This window comes from Panthera leo, chromosome B1, assembly GCF_018350215.1.
Source record: "Panthera leo isolate Ple1 chromosome B1, P.leo_Ple1_pat1.1, whole genome shotgun sequence".
Lineage (NCBI taxonomy): Eukaryota > Metazoa > Chordata > Mammalia > Carnivora > Felidae > Panthera > Panthera leo.
This window is the reverse complement of record NC_056682.1, coordinates 149,060,672-149,066,671: the sequence shown is the minus strand read 5'-3', so window position 1 is coordinate 149,066,671 and position 6,000 is coordinate 149,060,672.

The following is a 6,000-nucleotide window of genomic DNA, read 5'->3' as shown; positions in this document are numbered from 1 at the left end:
GGTTTTCCTCTGATAAGAATGGAATTCTCCCTCACGTGTTCTCCCTCACATGTGTGTGTTGACTCATGCATGCCATGTGGAAATCTGATGGTTGCTATGCAGGGACTTGGAAATGTAGTTGGGCTATGGGTTCTAAGAGCAGCTACGTATAATAGCAGCTGTTAGTCAATGATATATAAGTCAGTGGCCCACAGTCCTATTGAGGTCCACAGAGATGTTGCGTTTGGCCATGGCAGTGTCATATAAAAAATAAAAGAATCAAGTGCCACTGTTGAGAAGAAAAGTTTTACTTAAAAATATTAATTTCAGGGGTGCCTGGGTGGCTCAGTCGGTTAAGTGTCTGACTTCGGCTCGGGGTCATGATCTCACAGTTCATGGGTTCGAGCCCCGTGTCGGGCTCTGTGCTGACAGCTCAGAGCCTGGAGCCTGTTTAGGATTAGGTGTCTCCCTCTCTCTCTGCCCCTCCGCACCCCACCCCGTTCACATCCTGTCTCTCTCTCCTTCAAAAATAAATTAACATTAAAAAGATTTTTAATTATTAATTTTCTTGCAAAATCAGGTCTGGCAAAACTAGGTCTTTGTTACAGCAGCTTCTCTTCTTCGAGGGAGCATGTGCTGGCCGGTTCACCAGCACTCTCACATTGTCTATTATTTGTTGACATTTAAGTCAATTGTCATGGCCACTTTTGTTATCTTGGTTTTTTTCATTTTTTTTAATGTTTAATTTTGAGAGACAGAGGAAGACAGAATGTGAGCAGGGGAGGGGCAGAGAGAAAGGGAGACACAGAATTTGAAGCAGTTTCCAGGCTCTGAAGTGTCAGCACAGAGCCCAACGTGTGCTCGAACTCACCAGCTGTGAGATCCTGACCTGAGCCGAAGTCAGACACTTAACCGACTGAGCCACCCAGGCGCCCCTGTCATGGCCACTTTTCTTATACCATACAGTCCTCACACTCCTCCGTTACTAGCTAGACTTCTGTCAACATTCAAGTTGCAATTCCTCTGCCTCCCAAGCCTTGCCAAGCTCCTAGCAGGGGTTCAAGCATCTTATGGAGAATTACCGGAACAGTGTCACCACTCAGCAGCTGGGCAAGCAATGTCAGTGGTAGTTAGAGGCAGAGTGGCAGTCTGATAAAAATCAGGAGCAGAAAGGTAGCAAACATCCTGTGAGCCAGCAGGATGGGAAGGCTGGGGGTAGGAACCTGACCTTAGCAGAGCTCCTAGCCACATGGAAGGCAGTACCCTGGAAACTCTCCAAACAGTGTGGTAGACAAACAGGTGCCAGTATCTGATAATCAGATAGACAGAGTCTTTAGCCATGTTCATCTAGACACAGAAATGTAACCTCAGTTTGTAGTGATGAGCTCATGAAGCTGGAGATGTGTGTTGCACAAGTTCTGGAGGGGTCACCTCCTGGTCACCTCTTCACTTTCTCATTTCTCATTTGTTTATCGCTCAGTCTGATCTGCATGTGAAGGCATGCTTTGGCTTTAAATAGAGCAGAAATTAAGCAGTTTTTCTTTGGAAACAGGAAATGGAGCGGGGAGGGGGGGTGACATTTTTTTTAATGGCTATGGAGTAGCACTCTTTTAAATGTGGGTCACACCTTGAAAGCACATCTTAAACCTTTTACTTTCCTCTGTTTTCACAAATATTTAATCCATGTGATTATTTTCAGCATATAGATAATAGAATTGTATATAATTCTGTATTTTAAAGAATTAACAATGCACAATTTGTGCTGTTGTATTTGCATTTAGAAGGATCCGCTGTGCTGCAGTTGAAGACTGAGAACTTAGACAGAAGTTGAACTACCTGAGCTCAGATGTAATGGGGAACTGGGGTGGGCATCTTTTTTTTGGAAAGAACCTTGTAAAGACAAGAGTTGGATCTCCCACTGAGCATCATTATACAAGGAATAAGATTTTAAGTTTATTTATTTATTTTGAGAGAGAGAGAGAGAGAGAGAGAGAGCACACAATGGAAGAGCAAAGAGAGAAGGAGAGACAGAGAATCCCAAGCAGGCTCCATGCTGTCAGTGCAAAGCCCAACATGGGGCTTGAACTCACAAACCTCAAGATCATGACCTGAGCCGAAACCAAGAGTCAAACACTTAACAGACTGAGCCACCAAGGCGTCACCCAAGGAATAACTTTTTAATTCACTTTGTAATTGTGAGAAGTAATTAGGTACAATGTCCGCTAATTATAAATTTTATATAATCTATATGTTATAAATGAAAGAGAAACATGTGAAGCAAATGTAGAGAAATAAGAGTTTTGTGTTTTGGTTTGGTTTGAGAAAGAAGAGGTTTTAGAAGTACAAACTGAGACAGGAAATAGCTGGATAATAGGGTGTGTCCAAATGCAACTTTGCAAAATATTGCCAAATTGCTTCCCAATGTCTTTTACCAATTTATACTCCCGGGAACAGTATGTGAGAGTTCCTGTGTCCGTCTATGGTTATTTGTCATTATATCTTAAATACCTAAGACAATGCTCAACACATAGTAAGAATATAAATATTTGAGGGTCACCTGGGTGGCTCAGTCGGTTAAGCATCTGACTTCGGCTCGGGTCATGATCTCAGTTGTGAATCTGAGCCCCGCATTAGGCTCTGGGCTGACAGCTCAGAGCCTGGAGCCTGCTTCAAATTCTGTGTCTCCCTTTCTCTCTGTCCCTCCCCTGCTCTCTCTCTCTCTCTCTCTCCCTCTCTTTCAAAACAAAAACAAAAACAAAAGAAAGAAAGAAAGAAAGAAAGAAAGAAAGAAAGAAAGAAGAAAAAAACTTTAAATGATATTTGATGGGGTTCCTGGGTAGTTCAGTCGGCTAAAAATACAACTCTTGGGGCACCTGGGTGGCTCAGTTGGTTAAGCGTCCAACTTCAGCTCAGGTCATGATCTCGTAGTCTGTGAGTTCGAGCCCCATGTCAGGCTCTGTGCTGACAGCTAAGAGCCTGGAGCCTGTTTAGGATTCTGTGTCTCCCTCTCTCTCTGCCCCTCCCCTGCTCGTGCTCTCTCTCTCTGTCTCAAAACTAAATAAACATTTAAAAAAATTTTTTTGAATAAATAAATAAGTAAATAAAAATCCAACTCTTGGTTTCATCTCAGGTCATGATCTCACAGTTTGTCTGTTCGAGACCCACTTCTGGCTCTGCCATGGCAGCGCGGAGACTGCTTGGAAGTCTCTCTCCCTCTCTCTCTGCCCCTTCCCCACTTGCGCATGCTCTCTCTCTCTCTCTCAATAAATAAATGAACATTTAAAAACATTATAAATAAATAAATAAGTAAATAAATAAAGTTTGATGCATGAACAGATAAATGAGAACCAGGATATTTTTTTAACCATGGGGACAGTTCAAAATACAGGTCTAGCACCAGCTCTGCCTAAAGGCATGTAAGGGCAGATTTAGCATTAGTGCGGTCTGCTCAGAGAAGCAAAGTAGAACACTCTAGATGGGAAGAATGATGACAAGAAGCAGTCAAATCCCAGGTGAGAAAAATGTGACAGAATATGGACAGGACGAGATAGCAGGAAGGTAGTCTGTCAGTAGGCAATACACAGAAATCCAGGGGCACTGACTATCTCAGTGAATTCTCAGCTAGTGGGAACTCTAACTCTGAAGGTGAGCACCCAGTTTCTGGAAAGGAGTGTCAGAGAAACTATTGGCTTTATGGGGAGAAGAGAAAGACATTGGAAGTACAACAGACTCTAAGGAGGATGGGCACTGAGTGAAAACCAGAGAAAACCCCATAGCTAGAAATCAGAGTAGGTCTGTCAGATGGTACCTATGTCTTTAATCGCAGCCCTAGACCCCCAGTGTTCGTAGATATCAATGTATTGCTGGCTGTATTTCAAGGTCCAAGGTGTCAGTTTTCAAACAGATTTCTTCCTTTTCTTAATTCCTTTTACCTTGCCTCTCTCCTCCCTGCTGGCCATCACCTGTGTTTTGTTCCCAGCACTGTGTAGTCTTACAGGCTCTATGACTCAGTCGTTTATTCCCAGGTGCCATCCTATCCTTTAATACTGAATCATGACTTACTGACTTTAGTTCAGTCCATGGATGGGATAATTTCAAATTAATCTACTAGTATTAAACAGCTCAAGGTATGAGCAGTGAAGAAAAGATACCTAATAGATGCATAAATATCAATTAATTAAGGGAAAACTCTACTTATCTCCGAAAACACTGCTGATCAATCTGAGAGACTTGAACTTCAGCTATAGTCAGAGGTAAGTATTTCATTAGTCAAGTGGTGGACTGGAAACTCTGAACTCTTTCATGAATCTCTCTAAATCAAATAGTTCCTTGGAATATTGACAAATAAAATATTCTCTCCCTTCACTCTTTTCCCAGTATTCGTAGGGAATATCTGAAATATTGGATCAGCATATTGTACCACAATACAATGTAACAAATCCCAAGCTTAAGTGCATGGAATGCATAATTAAACTGAGGATTTCTGATCAGCTTTATTCCACAAAATCTGAGCCCATGCCTAATACCATGACAGTAGGTACTGTTGTGAATTCAGGCCTCACCGTCTCTCCTGAGTCCATGGATCTGTGACCTAGGTCTTGCCATAAGGTCAACAGTAGTCTCTGTTTCCCAACCTTTGCATTGTGAGAACTCACTGAGATTATCCGTGTAAAGGAAAGCACAGAATCTGGCACTCGGTAAACTATTGGTTCATTCATTTATTCATGCAACAAATATTTATTCCTAGAGCTACTTCCTAATGTGCAAAACTAACACTATGGTCTTATATCTTACGCCTTAATCTAATCTAGAATATGTGATATACATTCCCATGCAAGCGTGTATATATACTAATCTGCTTATCTATCTTTCTTTTTATCAAGGTGAAGAGAGAGAGCGAGCATATATGTTCATTTTAGGATTAGAATATTTGTAACGGCATACTCTTGCTCCTTGGTTATCTTAGAAATTACCGCAAGAAAGAGAAAGAAGAAATATGGGAGGAGGAAGTGAGATGGAGAAAGAGGAAGAGGATAGTGAGAAAACATGAATCCAATGATATTTTGAAATGATTCCTGTTTTTATTTTCTATTCAGCCTGGGTTTGTTTGCTTTAACTAATTGATATACATTCTAATTTTCTTGGTTTTTCTTTTCCATCTTCTCAAATTTTTTCAATGTATAACTTTAGAGAGTATGCAAAAAAAAAAAACAAATAGAAAAGCTGAAGAAAGAGGAAACAAGATAACCTTAAAGTTATCAGTTATCACCATAGCCCATGAGGGCCCTTTTATAGGTTTGGTGCACAAGCTTAAAAGGGCCACCCTCTTTGGCAAACTATGGCAAACTGACCTTGGCAGCTGAAGTGTGGGTTGCTGCTTCAGGCACAGAGATCATGAAGGAAAAATAATGGGTGAAATTAAATGAGACCAGTGATAACCAAGAAATAGGAGAGCAAGAAAATGATTCCAAGATCATTTCAATCTACTTAAAAAGGAGTAGGATGACATTGTAATCATGGAAAGATGTCCTTTCCTCTCAAATCAACCATAGTTAGAGGCCAGGCAAGTAGTTAATAAGTCTTGCTTAAAGAAAGGAAAAAAGCAAATGAAGGCTGTCTTACCTGAAAACTCTCTCTCACCTGTTCTCTTGCTACTTAGATATTAAATTTATAGTATTACCTGGATTTTAAAATACTATAAGATATGCTCTTTATTGTCACAGGAAAGGCACACGCATTAATACTTTATGCCTTATCCTCTCCTTTTTTGAAAAGGCATTATAACAATTTTTTTAATGGATTAATTGGCAAATGGTCTTGACACATCCATTTGTGCACACACAAACTCTCATTAGGCATGAGAAATGTTAAATGATATGTAGAAACTAACTGGCAAAAATTCCAACATGTGGCATATGCCATTATAGAAAATTTGCCTAGTGTGGCACATGTGCAATTAGAGACTTTGCTTTAGGAAAACTATGGTAGACACATCTATTTTGCTATTCCTCCTGAAAAGCA